General features: G+C 33.0%; 1 long non-coding RNA gene across 4 annotated transcripts; it reads left to right on the top strand.

Moving 5' to 3' along the window:
* The first annotated feature begins 6,867 nt into the window (after window positions 1-6,867).
* Window positions 6,868-10,886, top strand: LOC109793938 (uncharacterized). 4 transcript variants are annotated; one of them, XR_014430642.1, is made up of 6 exons: window positions 6,868-7,088; window positions 7,658-7,739; window positions 7,817-8,030; window positions 8,283-8,406; window positions 9,811-9,964; window positions 10,647-10,886. It is a non-coding gene; the product is annotated as an uncharacterized LOC109793938 (long non-coding RNA). The 4 variants fall into 4 exon arrangements; XR_014430641.1 differs by having other exon boundaries at window positions 6,871-7,088; window positions 7,817-7,970; XR_014430643.1 differs by having other exon boundaries at window positions 6,872-7,088; window positions 7,817-7,902.
* The last annotated feature ends 10,303 nt before the right edge of the window (window positions 10,887-21,189 follow it).

Raw genomic sequence — 21,189 nt, 5'->3', positions numbered from 1 at the left:
GTTCTAGGCCATGTAATTTTCTTGCGGAGGTATAACGTAGATCTATCTAAGATAGAAGTTGTGCTTAAGTGAGAGATACATGAGTCTATTAGCGAGGTTATGAGTTTCTTGGATTAGCTCATTGTTGTTGGATATTTATTGAGTAACTTTCTAAGATAGCATTACCTTTGAACATATTGAGTAAGAAGAGTGTTATTTTTGTGTGAGATAGTAAGTGTGATAGTAGTTTCCAAATTCTTAAGGAAAGATCGACTAGTGCGCTAGTGTGAGCATTGGCCGATCTTAGTAAGTCTTTTGTGATATATAGTTATGCTTCTAAAGATATGTTTGGGAGGAGTATTGTGACAAGAAGGAAAGGTAGTAGGTTATGATTTTAGGCAATTGAAAATTCATGAGAGGAATTTTCTTATCTATGACCTTGAGTTAGTAGCTTTAATATTTATACTAAGATTTGGAGACATTATGTATATGATTCTAAGCTTGAAGTATTTTTTGATCGTTAGAGCCTTAATTATCTGTTGACTGAGTAGTTAATTATGTGACTAAAGAGATAGTTTAATTTCTAGAGGACTAATATTTCAAACTTAGTTGTTAATTGAGTAAAGCTATTGTGGTGACCGATGTTTTGTGTAGGAAACCTTTATATTTATCTTCTCTTATGATTAGAGAGATGAATCCTTTTGGCTCAAATTAGAGATTTAAGTTTGGCTTATAAGGTTACTCTTAGTAGTGTGAGACTAAGTATGACTTGAGTAACGAATGGATTGTTGAAGGAAATTGGAGAAGCACAATTTTGGTGACAAGATATGAGGCTATAGGATAAGGTGATGGATAAGAGTTTGACTTTGGTGTAGATGGAGTGGTGAAATTAGAGATCTGATATGTATACCTAGTGAACTTACGCTTAGGTGCTTAATCTTTAGAGATGATCATAGAAGTAAAACCAATGTTGTAGCAGATGCCTTGATTATGATAACCTCTGGTATATCGTTTATGATGATTTAAGGGTTGGATTTGATTGAAGAATTTAGAGACTTATGCTTTGTGTGTGAGATTATCCTTAGGAGCATTGAATTGATTATGTTGAAAGTGACTAGTGAATTAATGGATGAGATTAGAGAAGCCTAGGAGTTAGAGCCTTTCTTAGAGAACCAAGTGGAAAAGATTGGTAGGAGTGTAGATAATTTTTTTGAGTAGAATCGATGTTATTTTGAGGTGCAAGAACAAATTTGGGTGCTTAGTAACCTTCAATTAAGAAAGATGATTTTAGAGGAAGGACATTCATTTAGGAGCTACTGAGATGTATCGGGACCTTAAGAGGATGTATCAGAGTGGTGCAGCGGAAGCATGGTGGCCTAAGGTGAAGAGAGGAGTAGAGAAATTGTATGCTCGTGTTTAGTATGCAAGAAGTCTTTTGGAATTTTGTAGCACTTAGACGTCCCATTTTGGAACTGTAATGGTGAGTGGATAGACCTTAATTATAGGTTTGTCTGAGATACTTAAGAGATCGATTCTATTTGTGTTTTAGTGGATAGACTCGCCAAGTTTACTTGTTTTACCTTTAGATATCCTTTGGTGAAATTGATAGAGTTGTACATCAATAAGGTAGTGAGGTTGCATAAGGATTAGAAAGTAAGAAGAGAGAAGTCTACCATTACAAAAATTTCGGGGACGAAATTTCTTAAAGGAGGGGAGTATTGTAACACCCCAATTTTCAAAAAGGTTATTATTATTATTATTAGATGGTATTTGGTCATAATTATTTTAATAATTATAGAGGAATATTATTTTGTACGTTTTAAATAATTATTATTTTGGATAATTATTTTGTACGTATTAAATAAGTATTTTTATTAGCATTTTTAAATAAATATTTATATGTTTTAAGAGAAGGTTGATTTTATATGATATTTTGTTATTGAAATTATATTATTATATTTAGGGTCAGAAATATATTATTATTATAGAGAAAAAATATTTTATAATATACATGTATTTATTTTATTTAATTATTTTGAGGAAAATTAGAAGTGGGTTAGAAGAGAAGGAAAATGGGTTGGGTTGACCCAGTCCAATGGATTAATTTTAAGAAAGGAGTCAGGTGGTGTTAACCCTATCTGCCTCATTTGCGTTCTGAAGGGTTAGGGAAAAAAAGAGGAGAAACAAAGAGCTCTAAGGAAGAGTACTCAGGAACGATCTTAGATCACACCAAGACCATTCATCTTCTGCTCATCCAGGTACGGGGGAGATGGGTTTCTTCATATGTGAATATAAGGGTGTTCGGGTAGTGAGGGCAATCCCTAAGTCCCTCAAGGAACTCTATTTAAAATTCTGAACGATTATCTGTGCAATCGATGTTCTAAATTCTTAATTCATTTGGAAGAACTTATTTCTTGAATTGTCTTTGAATTCCATTGGGGCTTTCTTGTTAATTCTTTATCCTTAAATTTGATGACTTGAATTTTATGTGTTAAGAAGAGTTTGGATTTTTTTTTGTAAAACCAATGGAAACCAATTTTTGAGGCTTGAGATGTGTATGGATTGATTTGGAACGTATGAAGAATATAAATGGAGTTAAACTGAACCAACGGGGTGTAGAAGTAGTGAAAATTGGTAAAAACCTTGTTGAAACTCGTAAAACGCAGGTTTAATTTCACAAAGGGGAGTCTGGGCAGAGATTTGGGCGCTCAGCGCCAGTTTTGGGCGTCTGGCGTCGGGACTCCGACATACGTTTGTAATTTTACGATATCTTTCTGTGTACTTATCTAAATCGAGTGCCGTTTGTTTTGTTAGACACTAGACATCTGGGGCTACGATTTAGACACAAGAATCGTGTAAAAATATTAATATTTGATCAAGTTATGTGAGTTGCAATTTGAGCCTTCCAATCTGTGTGCGAACCACAACATCAATATTTGTGAGCCCTGAATGGTAACCTAAACGACTTTATTAAGATTTGTGTTCTTCATGAAAGTTGTAGATATTGATGTTAGGATTCTAATGGAGTTTGTATCACTTAGAAAGGATATGTATATCTCTAGTTATGGTTAAATTATTAACTGAATGTCATAGATATTGTGATGTGTGTGAAGAATTATGTGAAATTTGTGGTCTATGATGTTGATAACTTAATGATAGGTACCTAGCATGTGAGGATGATATTGCATGGATTGTTATTGACATGTGATGATGTTATATAATGGAGATGCATTAATTATGAGTTACGTGGGATGCATGAGTTGCATGAGACTTATGAGTTGCATGTGGTGCTTGAGAAGCCAGACGTGGCTATATTGCATTGGACCCTGGGCCCAGAGAGGGGTTGAGACAGGGGGGACCATGACGGGAGGCATTCCATGCGTGGGCCGTTGGGTGTTTAACTGCGCAACTCACTAGCCACAGAGGGTTTAACGGTGGGTGGATTGTCTTTGCACGGGCCGCTGGGTGTTTAACCGTGCAACATACCGGCCCTGGGAGGGTGTGAGAACGGTATGCCCGCATTGGCAACAACTAAGGGAATTGACGAGGTACGCCCATTGTGCGGAGTGCCAAGTTGAGACTCTTAGGAGAGGAGATGTGTATGAGCATATAGTGAGCATGTGTGTGAAAGCTTGTATGATTGAAAAAAAATGATGTTTGGTAATTATATGAGATGTATTTGTTGTTTATAGTTAATGATGATATTTTGGTGCACGGTGTGGGGTGGGAATTGGGTAGCTCTATGTTCATATATGATGTTATCTATCTCTCACCGTCCTGTTTTTATGTGGTTTTCTTTTAGGTGAAGATGAAGGCACTCATAGTGTTGAGTTCTAAATGGAAAGGGTTCTGCTCTGATAGGATGTGACATTGGGGCATGAATTTAGGATGCTTTAGTTATGAATTGTTATTTGTCGTTTGAGGAGACTTATTTTTAGGAGTTTTATATTCACCTTATATTTGTAAATTCTGGATCCCTTTCATTTTTCTTTAGAGACCTTGATAATTTTCTTTTAAGAGTAAAACTTTATTATTATTATTATTATTATTTCTATTTATTTCAAGACTTGTGAACCTATGAGTTTTTATTAAAATATGTGGACCCTTCTTGATATTATATTTATTGAATTATTCTTATTGTTGTTACTTATCTATTATGGGGTAGAAGGGTTTAGTGGTATCAGAGCAGGTCGATCCAATCGGCCGTGACTTATGAGTCTACTATGCTTGTTTGGTAGATGAATGATGGAATATGTTTTGCTTTATGATGAGGATAATGATGATGATGATGATGTTTCCCTTGTGTTGTTAGTGTTGTGCTTACACTTATATTGTTTTCTCAGAATTTGGCTGAAAGACATGATATAGCTTAGTTGAGGCTATTCATGATTGCTTATTTGTTTTGATACTTCTTGCTTACGTAAGAAGTAGTGGTTGAGTGGTATCGCTCGTATTGCAAGCATATGTGCCAGTAGTAGTGGACGAAGCCTTGCTAATCAACTAGAAATTATTGGGACCTTAGATTTGGGTGAGACATTGATTTGTCGAGAGTTTACGGTTAATGGAGTTTCTAGAATCTATAGTTGTAGCGATTGAATCCAAGGAGGTTGTATATGAGAATTGGAGTTCTAGTATCCTTGATGAGAGATTGAAATGTTGGTAATTCCCTTGAGTGTTGGTGTTGGCATGTTTACCGTTTATGGTTTAGGTAGCATGTGAGTTTTATTTTCTAAGTCTGTTGTGCTAAATATGTGAGTTGTTTGGTTTAGGATTGTAGTGGGAAGCTTGAATATGAAGTTGAGGTGTGAGTTTGGAAGGGTTGATGTATTTTTGTGGCCTTAGATATATTGATATACTATTGCTGTTTGGTGTAGAGGATATTTTCGCTGCAGTTTTGTTGTGCCATTATGACTACCATATTGACAGATTTAGATTTTATGATCTTCATAAAAGTTGTAGCCTTATACGTTATCTTTCCAATGGAATTGGAATCAGGTAAAACGGAGGTCTAGAACTCCAGTTATAGATACTTTGGTGATCAAAGGTCTAGCTGTAAGCGCCGAATATATCTGCTGCGGTTTTTGAAATTTTTAGCTAAGAAGAGGATCTTTTAGAATTTTATGTCTTCATAAGAGTTTTAACTTATTCTCTTAGATTTCTTTTGAGATAGGTTTGAGATCATTTGGATGAGTATAACTCTCTAGGTATCATTTTCTTTGATCATTGTTGAAGGGATATGTATGGTGTCATGATATTTTTGAATCGTTAGACAATGCAAGGATAAAAATTGATTTTTGTCATGATTCTAAGATGTTAGGTGGATTGAGAGGTTGTTTAAGATTGTATGATGTTATGTGGTAAAGTTGATTCATGCTTTATGGTGTAAACGATGATTGATTCGTATATGCTTAGGGATAGTATATATGAAGATTTTAAAGTAGGTATTCTAATATGATTTGATATGCATGTATGTATATATGAGGATAGATGACTTTATGGATCAATTAGTGGATGTTTGTGTATTAATGAGATTGATCTTAGGATGTGATATCACCATATTAAGAGTTAAGTGTGAAGATATATCCAAGATAAATTTAGGATAGATTATCTAAGTATGATTTTTGACTGTATGAGATGAGTGTTCTAGGCCATGTAATTTTCTTGCGGAGGTATAACGTAGATCTATCTAAGATAGAAGTTGTGCTTAAGTGAGAGATACATGAGTCTATTAGCGAGGTTATGAGTTTCTTGGATTAGCTCATTGTTGTTGGATATTTATTGAGTAACTTTCTAAGATAGCATTACCTTTGAACATATTGAGTAAGAAGAGTGTTATTTTTGTGTGAGATAGTAAGTGTGATAGTAGTTTCCAAATTCTTAAGGAAAGATCGACTAGTGCGCTAGTGTGAGCATTGGCCGATCTTAGTAAGTCTTTTGTGATATATAGTTATGCTTCTAAAGATATGTTTGGGAGGAGTATTGTGACAAGAAGGAAAGGTAGTAGGTTATGATTTTAGGCAATTGAAAATTCATGAGAGGAATTTTCTTATCTATGACCTTGAGTTAGTAGCTTTAATATTTATACTAAGATTTGGAGACATTATGTATATGATTCTAAGCTTGAAGTATTTTTTGATCGTTAGAGCCTTAATTATCTGTTGACTGAGTAGTTAATTATGTGACTAAAGAGATAGTTTAATTTCTAGAGGACTAATATTTCAAACTTAGTTGTTAATTGAGTAAAGCTATTGTGGTGACCGATGTTTTGTGTAGGAAACCTTTATATTTATCTTCTCTTATGATTAGAGAGATGAATCCTTTTGGCTCAAATTAGAGATTTAAGTTTGGCTTATAAGGTTACTCTTAGTAGTGTGAGACTAAGTATGACTTGAGTAACGAATGGATTGTTGAAGGAAATTGGAGAAGCACAATTTTGGTGACAAGATATGAGGCTATAGGATAAGGTGTTGGATAAGAGTTTGACTTGGGTGTAGATGGAGTGGTGAAATTAGAGATCTGATATGTATACCTAGTGAACTTACGCTTAGGTGCTTAATCTTTAGAGATGATCATAGAAGTAAAACCAATGTTTGTAGCAGATGCCTTGATTATGATAACCTCTGGTATATCGTTTATGATGATTTAAGGGTTGGATTTGATTGAAGAATTTAGAGACTTATGCTTTGTGTGTGAGATTATCCTTAGGAGCATTCACTACTACAAAAATACTGTTCTACATCGCTATATTTACATCGGTTGTAGTAGAACCGATGTAAATTATAAATGCGGTGGCATACTTGTAAATAAATGAAAAATACAACCATATTCTACGTCGGTTTTACTTATGACAGATGTAAAACTAGAATCAGGAATTATTCTACATCGGTTTTTCTTATGACCGATGTAGAAATAGACCGGCCCACGAACACCCGTGTTACTAAACCCTTTCACTCAGCAACTTTGGTAGCCGCCGCGAGCAACAAGAGGAAGAACCTCTCTACTCCAAAACCCTAAAACACCCTTCGCATTCGCTCTTCTCTTCGCCGACGCACTCCTTGTCTTCCTCATAATCTGCTTTGCGAAAAACGTAGCGTTTCGTCCATCCACAAGTGAGCATTTATGTATTCCATTTCCGCTTTGTGAAACCCTCTTCTTCTCTTTTAGATCTAAAAACTCCAAATCTGCTTTTTTTTTTTCATTTGTTTTGATTTTCGATTTCTCGCCAATTTGGTTCAAGCTATTCGCGTGTGACTTTTTAAGCCGCGAAAGTGTTTCGTTGTGTATTTTCCCCCTTTTAATCTTCTGGTGTTTATAAGTTTCTAATGATTTGTTTTCTTTTGAGACATGATTTTAAAGCTAGTTACGAATCTATTCGATTATTAGGGTTAATTTAGCCGGTGGAAATCTACCGCATTTAATATTAAGATTTGAGTTAATTCGATGGTTGTGTGATTTTGGTACTATAAGAATGAGTATGGTGTATTTCTTGATTTGTTTTTGTGTTTTGAGCGTTCTCCCTTCGATTTGAGGTTTATTCCTTTTTTGCTAGCTTGGTGGTTCTGATTTGTGCAGATTTATGTTATGTTTTACTTGTGTGTGTGTTCACTGCTATTTTAGTTAATGTTTTGGTGATAGAATTTTCACTTATTATATTGTTTGAACTTTGGAATTGATGTAGGTTCCGCAAGTGTTTTGGATATTTACCGCATAGGAGTATAGGCGAAGACTAAAGTGTTGGATATTTATCGCATTCGTCCCCTGTAAGTTTCAATTCCATATCTTCTCCTTCAATTTCAATTCAATGCAGAAGCTGAAACTGAGCTTTTAACAATTTCAGATACGAAGATAGATTGGGACGCTTACATGTCACAGGTTACCGTGTTTCTCGAAGTAGATTAGAGTTCAATATTATCAGAATCAAGGGTAAAAACAAGTTGTTGGGCGTTTTATAGTGAGAGGGGATTTGCGTGTGACAAGCAGGGGTATTTAAGGTTGTATTGATGGCTGTTTGAGTGTGGTGAACATAGTGTTTGGGAATTCATGGATGTAGGGTAATTTTTTATATACTCTTTTGGTTTTGGGTAATTTTTTTGGCTCCTAACAATTAAGCATCCTGCTGCCCCCATAAGGCTTTCAGTTTTTAACAAATGTTGAAACTGTAGACAGAATTACTGGAAAGGTCATTTATTTTTCCTTCTTGGTCTAGACTTTCAAGCAGAATTTTTATTAAGTCTATTATATGTATGCTTTTATGTAATTTTTTATACCTGCCAGACTCTAATAGGTAATACCCTTTGGTGCAGATTTGAGGAACAAGAAGCTCCAGGGTCCAGATCATTTTTCACAGAGATTATTGCTTCTATCTCAGACATAAAATTTGGGAAGGATGGAAGATACATACTTAGTTGTGATTACATGACTTTAAAGGTTTGAAATTTTTTAATATCAAAATCTATGCTTCTGCTAAAGCTTTCATTTGGACTCTCTGAATTAGATTTTTGGCAATCAATCTCCTTTAACTTTAAAACATCTCAATAATTAATTTCACCCAAAAAGAAAAAAGTATTTTCAAAACTTATTTTCTAATTACTATCTTTTAATAAGTAAGGAATACAACAAGTTTGAAAAGTTTTAGGTAAAACGGGATTACAATTTGAATTGATTAACAAAAAGTACAGAAAAGTATGCCTACTAGTTTGAACTGCTCTACTATTTTATATTTGTTAGACATTAGCACTAACATGCTTGATATGTTGGGATTTACTTTTTTTTGCCTAGTTAGTTTTCCTGCACGGGTTGTTCAATATGAAGGTCAAATTAATATATTCCTAGTGTTTTCATCTGTTAGTGCTTCATTGCAGTTATTTTCTTAAGTTTGGCTTGATATTCACTAAGAATTTGGTATTTAACTGAGCTCAATATGATAAGGATTTTGTTGTTGATGTTGATCGTTGGTTTCTTGTAATAAACTAACTTAGTTTAATGAAATATTTTTTTTTGGTTATGAGATATCATGCCTGTGATGTCAAAAGTTCATTCTCGTGAGTGTGTTTGGGACATCCCGCAAAGATAGAAGTTGCAGACATCATTTATTTAGCTTGGAAACAAAGATAGAAGTTTTTTAAAATAAATTTCTTTAGAAGAAAAACCTGTCTCAAATTAGCATTAAATAGGTGTTTTTTTTTTCCTATTTTATGCTTAGGGAATACATAACAGAACTTTGCTTTTGATTTTTAATATACGAGCAAAGAAGGCTTGAGACTTTGAGCTCTCATAATTTCCATTTAACAACTCCAAACTAATCTTATTATTCATTTTATTCCTATAATGAGTTTTCCAATGTTGTTCACTATTTTATTGGATAAGTTTTCAGCCAGTAACAAGGACACAGTGCAAATCAAATGTCAAATGGAATGGGGATTTTATTTTCTGTATTAAACCTGGTATTAGCGTTGCCTGCGATATATTCACAAATATTTTATGCCAACTAGTTTGAACTGCTCTACTGTTTTATATTTTTGAGACATTAGCACTAACATGCTTGATATGTTGGCATTTACTTTTTTGGCCTAGTTAGTTTGAACTGCTCCCTTTTTAGTTACATGTGCCTTCTAATGACATTTTTGGCATATTCCTAATGTAAATCTAGAAAGCCTGGAGGTGTGTTCTACTGAAACATTACTTGAAAAATAATAAAGTTCCTTATGACTTGAGCTTATAATTATACTGATTTCTCTTTTATTAGAACTTTCTAGCCTTTCACTTTCATCCTAGATATCATCATTGGCATATTAATTTGACTCTGCATATTATGCCTTCTACAAAATGCAGGAAATGGCTAAGATCATACAAGGAATCAAGATATTCTTTCTCATCTATTGAGGACCTGGGAAGTGTGGCTAGTCTAATTAATGATAGAAGTTTATCATTCTTATCGGAGGAATCTAAATCCTTTGAATCGTGTCTATCTTATGGCATATATGAGGTCATTTTTACTCTTTTTCTCTTTGTTATTTTTTATATAGCCTATTATATAGTAACATAGGAAATAAATTTTAGGCAACATATGACTTTTTGAAGCTTTCCATGTCACGAATAAAACAAGGTTGTCAAAATAAAAAATAACTACATTTATTGTTCTCTTGACATTATGTAAATAATATTAGAACTTTTTAAAGTAGAAATTCTATGGTTTCAAGTAAATATTCGCTCAATAGGTATATATATATATATATATATATATATATATATAAAAGAAAATATTAAAAGTAAATTTTATTAGGAATAATCATTTTTAAGAACTATTTATACGACATGCTTTTATTACGTCATTAATAACTCTAGCATATTATTAACTTTAATTATAAAATAAGTGAGTGTGTTTTAGAAAAACTCTACAAACAATTATTAATGTACACCTACTTGAATTTTAGTAGAAATATGATAATAAACTATATCATGTATGTATTTTAATTAGGATAATCCTTACTTATAACTTATTAACATGCTCTAATTAACAATAAAAGTATAAGGCAAGGGCTTAACAAGAAGCCACATGTCATCTTTCCTTATCTGTAACCCTTCTACTTCATTAACATGTAAGAAAGTTTTTCATTGTTGCTTAGTAATGAAGACAAATTTGTTTGGTTTTTTTTTTTTTTTTGCAGATCCCATGTGATTGATATGTCTTTTCACATTGTATCCATGGCATAAAGGTTGAGTTGGGCTTGGATATCATCGATACACTTTTTGCAAGTTTTAATTGAGTTTAGTTTTACTTGGTATGAATTTGAAATAAACATTTGTGTGTCACTGTGAATGATATCACACTTGTGGTATGAATTTGGAATAAACACTTGTATGAATTCATCTTTTTATATTTATCTATTTAGTTGATGCTTTTTCTACTTTTAATTATTAAAAAAGATTTCTTTTGAACTCTTGGATTGAAGTCAGGATCGTGGCTTACAATATTATTTAAAATTGATACGTAATAGTCAATCTTAATATTTATTAGTTTTTTTCTTTTAAATTATATAAAGGTGTGACCGGGACTATTATTAACAAGTATCCTTGTAATTTTAGTGATAAAATTTGTGTGGTGGAGAAACTAATCACCAAAGCTCAGTTGTGGCATACTACATCGGTTCTTTGATAAAATGATGTAGAAAGTGTTCAATATATTACATCGGTTTGTACAAGAACCGATGTAGTTTTGTGGACTTTTTACATCGGTTTCTGAACCGATGTAGAATGCCTCACACATTCTACATCGCCTGAATCTACATCGGTTGTAAAACTGATGTAAAATATCTAAACGAACCGATGTAAAATGTTCCTCTTGTAGTAGTGATTGAATTGATTATGTTGAAAGTGACTAGTGAATTAATGGATGAGATTAGAGAAGCCTAGGAGTTAGAGCCTTTCTTAGAGAACCAAGTGGAAAAGATTGGTAGGAGTGTAGATAATTTTTTTGAGTAGAATCGATGTTATTTTGAGGTGCAAGAACAAATTTGGGTGCTTAGTAACCTTCAATTAAGAAAGATGATTTTAGAGGAAGGACATTCATTTAGGAGCTACTGAGATGTATTGGGACCTTAAGAGGATGTATTAGAGTGGTGCAACGGAAGCATGGTGGCCTAAGGTGAAGAGAGGAGTAGAGAAATTGTATGCTCGTGTTTAGTATGCAAGAAGTCTTTTGGAATTTTGTAGCACTTAGACGTCCCATTTTGGAACTGTAATGGTGAGTGGATAGACCTTAATTATAGGTTTGTCTGAGATACTTAAGAGATCGATTCTATTTGTGTTTTAGTGGATAGACTCGCCAAGTTTACTTGTTTTACCTTTAGATATCCTTTGGTGAAATTGATAGAGTTGTACATCAATAAGGTAGTGAGGTTGCACAAGGATTAGAAAGTAAGAAGAGAGAAGTCTACCATTACAAAAATTTCGGGGACGAAATTTCTTAAAGGAGGGGAGTATTGTAACACCCCAATTTTCAAAAAGGTTATTATTATTATTATTAGATGGTATTTGGTCATAATTATTTTAATAATTATAGAGGAATATTATTTTGTACGTTTTAAATAATTATTATTTTGGATAATTATTTTGTACGTATTAAATAAGTATTTTTATTAGCATTTTTAAATAAATATTTATATGTTTTAAGAGAAGGTTGATTTTATATGATATTTTGTTATTGAAATTATATTATTATATTTAGGGTCAGAAATATATTATTATTATAGAGAAAAAATATTTTATAATATACATGTATTTATTTTATTTAATTATTTTGAGGAAAATTAGAAGTGGGTTAGAAGAGAAGGAAAATGGGTTGGGTTGACCCAGTCCAATGGATTAATTTTAAGAAAGGAGTCAGGTGGTGTTAACCCTATCTGCCTCATTTGCGTTCTGAAGGGTTAGGGAAAAAAAGAGGAGAAACAAAGAGCTCTAAGGAAGAGTACTCAGGAACGATCTTAGATCACACCAAGACCATTCATCTTCTGCTCATCCAGGTACGGGGGAGATGGGTTTCTTCATATGTGAATATAAGGGTGTTCGGGTAGTGAGGGCAATCCCTAAGTCCCTCAAGGAACTCTATTTAAAATTCTGAACGATTATCTGTGCAATCGATGTTCTAAATTCTTAATTCATTTGGAAGAACTTATTTCTTGAATTGTCTTTGAATTCCATTGGGGCTTTCTTGTTAATTCTTTATCCTTAAATTTGATGACTTGAATTTTATGTGTTAAGAAGAGTTTGGATTTTTTTTTGTAAAACCAATGGAAACCAATTTTTGAGGCTTGAGATGTGTATGGATTGATTTGGAACGTATGAAGAATATAAATGGAGTTAAACTGAACCAACGGGGTGTAGAAGTAGTGAAAATTGGTAAAAACCTTGTTGAAACTCGTAAAACGCAGGTTTAATTTCACAGAGGGGAGTCTGGGCAGAGATTTGGGCGCTCAGCGCCAGTTTTGGGCGTCTGGCGTCGGGACCCCGACATACGTTTGTAATTTTGCGATATCTTTCTGTGTAGTTATCCAAATCGAGTTCCGTTTGTTTTGTTAGACACTAGACATCTGGGGATACCATTTAGACACAAGAATCGTGTAAAAATATTAATATTTGATCAAGTTATGTGAGTTTCAATTTGAGCCTTCCAATTTGTGTGCGAACCACAACATCAATATTTGTGAGCCCTGAATGGTAATCTAAACGACTTTATTAGGATTTGTGTTCTTCATGAAAGTTGTATATATTGATGTTAGGATTCTAATGGAGTTGGGATCACTTAGAAAGGATATGTATATCTCTAGTTATGGTTAAATTATTAACTGAATGTCATAGATATTGTGATGTGTGTGAAGAATTATGTGAAATTTGTGGTCTATGATGTTGATAACTTAATGATAGGTACCTAGCATGTGAGGATGATATTGCATGGATTGTTATTGACATGTGATGATGTTATATAATGGAGATGCATTAATTATGAGTTACGTGGGATGCATGAGTTGCATGAGACTTATGAGTTGCGTGTGGTGCTTGAGAAGCTAGACGTGGCTATATTGCATTGGACCCTGGGCCCAGAGAGGGGTTGAGACAGGGGGGACCATGACAGGAGGCATTCCATGCGTGGGCCGTTGGGTGTTTAACTGCGCAGCTCACTGGCCACAGAGGGTTTAACGGTGGGTGGATTGCCTTTGCACGGGCCGCTGGGTGTTTAACCGTGCAACATACCGGCCCTGGGAGGGTGTGAGAACGGTATGCCCGCATTGGCAACAACTAAGGGAATTGACGAGGTACGCCCATTGTGCGGAGTGCCAAGTTGAGACTCTTAGGAGAAGAGATGTGTATGAGCATATAGTGAGCATGTGTATGAAAGCTTGTATGATTGAAAAAAAATGATGTTTGGTAATTATATGAGATGTATTTGTTGTTTATAGTTAATGATGATATTTTGGTGCACGGTGTGGGGTGGGAATTGGGTAGCTCTATGTTCATATATGATGTTATCTATCTCTCACCGTCCTGTTTTTATGTGGTTTTCTTTTAGGTGAAGATGAAGACACTCATAGTGTTGAGTTCTAAATGGAAAGGGTTCTGCTCTGATAGGATGTGACATTGGGGCATGAATTTAGGATGCTTTAGTTATGAATTGTTATTTGTCGTTTGAGGAGACTTATTTTTAGGAGTTTTATATTCACCTTATATTTGTAAATTCTGGATCCCTTTCATTTTTCTTTAGAGACCTTGATAATTTTCTTTTAAGAGTAAAACTTTATTATTATTATTATTATTATTTCTATTTATTTCAACACTTGTGAACCTATGAGTTTTTATTAAAATATGTGGACCCTTCTTGATGTTATATTTATTGAATTATTCTTATTGTTGTTACTTATCTATTATGGGGTAGAAGGGTGTCACACAAGGTTCGTCTCATCCCTGTTCATTAGTGTGAGGAACCACAGTCACATTCCAATCCACACAAGTCTTGCAATTAACCCTATGACAGGGCTGCCATATTTGACATAAGTGATGCTTGTTAATTGCCTCACTCATCCCACACTATGCCAGGGGCACGCTCGTCCTTGAAGCATCACTACTCAAGGTTCGTCTCATCCCTGGTCATTAGTGTGGGGTACCACAATCACAATCATAATCATATCCACACAACATCTCATCTCATATCTCAATTCCATATTACATACACAATTCCATATCACATACACAACAGATAAATCCAACAAAAATAAGGGTTTACACACCCCTAATGTAATTCACATCTAGATCATCAATTCTTATCAATTAACATAATAATAAAATTCATAAATTAATAAAATAATCAATAGAATTATCAATTTAATATAATTTAACATAAACGGTAAAACCCACAATTATTCTAAAACCTAGCTCACATGCACTTTTCTACAATTTCGTTCTCTCTCCCAAATCGTTATTCTTAAAAATTAAATATATATTTCTAATCCTCAACACATACAGAATCTAATGGTATCATTAATTCCTCAAACAGAAATAATCTAATTTTTCCAAAACCTAACTTACAGGCACTTTTCTATAATTTTGTTCTCTCTCCCAGAGCATCATTTTTACAAATAAATCATATATTCGTAATCCTAAATACATACAGAATCACATAAGACCAATAATTCTCCAAACAGAAATAATTATAAAATTACTCATAATCATAAGGGACTCTTCCTCTACCCAATTCCCTCATGTAACTCTACATATAAATAATCCCCTTTTCCCCCGTACCTGGATAAACAGCAGTTGAAACCAAAACAGCGATCTCTTGATCTCCTCCTCTAAGTGCCCCTCAATCTTCAGAGAGTGTAGAAGGGAAAGAAGAGAATGTAGAAGAAAGAAGTCAGAACTAAAAGAAGTCAGAACTGAAAAATATGATTTTAGGAGTGCGAGAGCACTCAATTTATAGGCATCAGGATTCGCGAAACGGCCCGTTTCAAATCCGAAACGGCTCGTTTCAAATCCGGAACGGCCCGTTCTGAAATCTCACGTCATGTGTAAAATTCACATCCAGAACGGCCCCTTCTGGGGTTTGCATTAAAACTCTCAACGGTCATATTTTGAAACGGCCCGTTCTCAAATAAGGTTCAAAGGCCATTTCTGAAGTCCGGAACGGCTCGTTCCCAACTAAGAATCATAGACAAATTTTATGGTTTTGAACGGGCCGTTCCAAATCCGGAACGGCCCGTTCCGGCTCCCAAAAGTAGGTCTATTTAGTAATTTGGAATGGCCTGTTCCGTGCTACTAAACCACCTTAATTGGGCTCTTGACCTAGTGGAAATTGGGTTGTTACACCTATGGGAACCCTAAGAGAATGTATTTTTGGTGATTAAATGAAAAGTTTAATAACTATGTAATTATGTGCATTATATGTCATGTTTGAACTATACATATAATTTATTTCATGTAATTTAAATTGTTTGAGAACTTGTGAATGCATGTAGTTCCTATAAGTACCCATTGCTTATAGAGAAAAGTGAAGATTGATGTTATATGCTCGAATATATGAAGTTAAGGTTGGATTTGAGTAATTGAGGGTATAATAAACTAATATTAGGCTTTAATTTATGTTTCTACCTATTGGAAATGAGAAGAGAGTTTGGGTATTAGTTGTGCCTTGTTCTGAATTCTTGTATGATTATACTTTGATATTGATGGGATTTCTTTGTGTGTGATTAATAAAATTGAGTTTTTGGTGTTGGGTTAGAAATTAGATATTTGGGCTATAGTTTAGACTCAAGAATCATCTAAAAATGTTAAGGAATGATCGAGTTATGTGAGTTAAAAGATGAACCTCATATTCTGTAGGCGAAATGTAACATGTGTATATTATAAGCCTTTAGAGTAGACATGAATGAAATAATTAGGATTTCTAATCTACATGAAAGTTGTATACTTGGATATAAGCTTTCAAATACCATTGGAATAACTTAAAAAGGAGGTCTAGAACTCGAGTTATGTTCAAGTTAGTGAGAGGAGGTCAGGCTGTCAGATTTAGGTTGAAATGTTGAGATTTTGTAATTTTTAAAAATAGTTGATGGTAGAACTAGCTCTTAATATAAGCATAGAAGTTGTACAAAATTGCCTTATATTTCAAGGAACATTAATATCAAATTGATACCATATGTATGTCTGTAGATAAGGTGTTTAGACAACACAATGTCATAGAAGATTAAGTTATGAAAATATAGTGTGTGAAAGACGATAATGAATAACTTTACTGTTTAGGTGTTTGATCTTATGAATAATTTGAGTACCTATAACAATATTTAGGAAAGAGAAATCATGAAAGAGAATAATTGTGAATATTTATGATGTGATTTGATTGTTAATGACTTGAGGTGTATCGAGCTAATGTATGTAAATGTGTGTTTGAAATGTGAACTTATGACTCTTGTGTGATACAATGTATTATGTGTTGGTTATCTTGTCCAAGGAATGATTCTTGTACTAATTGTTTCAGATGATTGAATATGAAATGTGAAGTTATGACAATTGAATGTTGTAAATGAAATGTGTACAACAAATCATTAAACGATAAATTGTTTGAGTATTTATATCGATATCTTGATAAAGTGAATGAGGTTTTTCCTTTGTATATAGATGAGGCTATTGTGAAAGTAAATTGACATGCATTTATGATGCATATTATTATAATATGATAATGTTGTGAGTCCTGTTCGACATGCATCGTACGCTTAATTGAGACTTAGCCTTCGGGTGGTGGCCTTCTGTAACACCCCAGTTTTCAATAAAGTTATTATTATTATTATAATAATAATAATTATTATTATATGATATTTGGTCATAATTATTTTAATAATTATAGAAAAATATTATTTTGTACGTTTTAATTAATTATTGTTTTGGACAATTATTTTGTACGTATTAAATAAGTATTTTTTATTAGCATATTTAAATAAACATTTATATGTTTTAAGAGAAGGTTGATTTTATATGATATTTTGTTATTGAAATTATATTATTATATTTGGCTAAAACACTAATTTGGTCCCTTATAATAATTGTTTGTTTCAATTTAGTCCCACTTTTATTTTTGGTTTCAATTTGGTCCCAAACTAATTAATTGGTTTCAATTTGGTCCCTTAAAAATTAATTGGTTTCAATTTGGGACTTCCGTCCAAATTATTTAAACGGAGTTAACTTTTGTCCACGTGGATGCCACGTAGATGCATACGTGGATACCACGTGGATGCCATGTGGATGCCACGTGGATGACAATTTTTTTAAAATACCTGGACCCAGAACGGCCCGTTCTGAAACCGGAACGGGCCGTTCTGGTTTCTTTTTTGGTGTATGAATTTTGCATTCAGAACGGCCCGTTCCAAATGCAAAATTAACACACAAAAAGTGAAACCAGAACGGGCCGTTCCGGTTTTAACTTTTTTTAAAAAAATATAATATATTAATAATTTTACAAAATATATATTATTAATTATATTTTAATTATGTTGTTATATCTAATAAAATAAATATTTTAATAAAATAAGTAATTTTAAAATTTTTACCATAAAAAAATACTTTTCAAAATTATTACATTTTTTAATAAAATTAATAAAGAATATCATAACATTACGATTTTAGTTTCTCCCATTAAAAATTAATAATTTTAATATATATATATATATATATATATATATATATATTGCGGAAAAATATAATGTATATTTCTCTGATTTGGGAAAAATACAAAAGTGGTATAAATAGAATACAAGGGAATAAATCTACACACTAATCTATCCCTAAAAATCTGGGAAATAATTCTCCCTATAAATGCTGTATCTAAATAATTAAAGGAGGGGAAATAAAATTGATCTTATTAACATTAAATCTTTACAAATCAGAATTGAATATTCTGATTGATATATGCTGATTTCCAACAGATTCTGATTGATATGTGCTGATATCCAACATATATATATAATGTTTTAAAATTAAACAATTATTTATCTATTCAAATTAACATATGTTATAATTTTTGATATTATATCAATAATATTATTAATATATTTATAGATAAACTAATATACTTTTACAAAAATATAAGTATATTAATTAGAAATATATATCTGATCTTATATATTTATATTTTTGTAAAAATATATTAATATATATTAATATATATTTATCAAATTATTAGTTTATTTATAAATATAGGAAAATTATTATTGATATTAATAATATTAAAATATTAATAATATATAAATTTTATTTATTTAGTAATAATAAATATATATCATTTGATACATTACAAAAAATTATAATATATGTTAATTTAAATAAGCAAACAATTATATAGTTTAAAAACATTATATATATATATTAAAATTTTAAAATTATTATATTTTTAATAAGAAAGACTAAAATTGCACAATCATGATATTTGAGAGATTAAAATTATTCAATTAAAAATGGTGAGACTAAAATTACACAACTATAATCTTTTAAAGACTAAAATTACTCAATTAAAACCTTAGGGATCAAAATTGCATAATTACCAAAAAATACAATGAAGGCACTATTCTCAGTTTTGGAACGGACCGTTCTGAAACCAGAACGGGCGTTCTGAAACCAGAACGGGCCGTTCTGAAACCAGAACGCCCCGTTCTAATGCACTTTTTGTGTGTTAATTTTGCACCTGGAACGGGCCGTTCCGGATGCAAAACTAAACACCAAAAGTGCAACCAGAACGACCCGTTCCGGTTTCAGAATGGGCCGTTCTGGGTCCAGGTGTTTTAAAAAAATTTGGCATCCATGTGGCATCCACGTATGCATCTACGTGGCATGCACGTGGTTAAAAGTTAACTCCGTTTAAATAATTTAGACGGAAGTCCCACATTGAAACCAATTAATTAATTTGGGACTAAATTGAAACCAATTAATTAGTTTGAGACCAAATTGAAACCAAAAATTAAAATGGGACTAAATTGAAACAAACAATTAATATAAGGGACCAATGGATTAAGTTTAAGGAGTCAGGTAGCGTTAACCCTATCTACCTCATTTGCGTTTTGAAGGGTTGGGAAAAAAAACGAGAAACAAAGAGCTCTAAGGAAGAGTACTCAGGAACGACCTTAGATCACACCTTTGTCTTCTGCTCATCCAGGTAAGGGGGGAGTGAGAAACCTCACTCTGGGTGTGGGATTGTATGCTGGGTAGTGGGATTGGTCCCCAATCCTGTGTTTGCTATATTTTTATGTATGCTCATGTATGAGGGGTTTCTCCCAATTGTATCTGTTTTGCTTATTATTTTTCTTATATGCAATTAATTGTATGACTTGAGATCTCTATGGGTTCCTATGGGAAACCCTATGAGAAAACGGGCAAAATATGAATGTTTTCTATTTTGCCTTCTGATTACTTTGTTGTGTTCTTTGTTGGATGTGATGCATGAGTATGTGGTTAATTTTGAAAATAAATATGTTTTAATATGATCTAGAGTGCTCTATGGGTTCCTGCGGAAAACCCTATGAGAAATAGGCAAAATATGAAATATTTTCTGTTTTGATTTCTGATTTTTCTGTTATATTCCTTGTTTGATGAGATGTAAAAATATGTATTTAATTTTATAAATAAACGAGTTTTGATATAAATTAAAGTGCTCTGTGGAGGCTTTGTGAATATGATGATGTAAAGTGAAATGTGATTGAGACATGGGATATGAAATGTGATAATGAAATATGATGACGAAATGCGATGATGTGATATGACCATGGGAAATGATAATGTGATATGAGAATGCATAGAGTCGTGATTGACATGCATCATTTTCATAAGTGTTTTAAGGGTACGATATGGAATACACCGCCAGAGAAGGCCCCCTAGTGTAAAAGCTTTGGGGATTAGTCCTTGGGGATAGCTCGGTTTGGAAGTCCCAGTCTCGCCCATTGTGTGCATGGGATGTATCTTGCGCGGCTTAGCTATCCCGACGAGACTCTGGTAGTATATCCTTCTAGTGAGAGTGCGCAGAGGGTGTGACCCGACATGTACTCCTAGACTACTCTTCGTGTATTGCTAGCGGCAATATGCCATGTGATGTTTTACTGGGGCCACATGCATGATAATATGTAGTCCGTGTCCATATTTATTCATTTTTAATGTTATGTGATAAAGTGATGGTTTATGTCTTGGATGAGTGTGATGTTATTATTAATTTATCTATGTTATACCTGTTTTGTTTGTGTTTGGCTATTCGGCGTACATTTCTACACTATGAGCCAGAGTGAGATGTTTCTCACTCCCTTTTCTCGTGTTGTTTTGCTGTGACTATTATACAGGTGATCATCAGTGTGAGGCTGAGGATGTTGGTGATGAAATTTAGGCTTCTATGTTGGGTTTTGCTCTGATAGGACATGTGACATCGGGACACAGATAGGATTAGTTTAAGATGTTCTTATTAAATTATTTTGGAAAATTCAGTTTTATTTCTTTGTAATTTTACCGTCATGTTATTTGGATTAAGTTGATGAATGTGAACTCTTTACCCTTACGTAGTTGGAAATTTGATTTTTATTGATGTAAAATTATATATTTTTTTATAATTACTGTATATGTATGTTGGGGTAGAGGGTGTCACACCTTCAAGCAAAAAATGACAATCGTGAGCATTCGGGCAATAATTGACAATTG

Source organism: Cajanus cajan, chromosome 11, assembly GCF_000230855.2.
Source record: "Cajanus cajan strain Asha chromosome 11, NIPB_CcT2T_4, whole genome shotgun sequence".
Lineage (NCBI taxonomy): Eukaryota > Viridiplantae > Streptophyta > Magnoliopsida > Fabales > Fabaceae > Cajanus > Cajanus cajan.
This window is presented reverse-complemented; position numbering and strand designations above follow the sequence as displayed.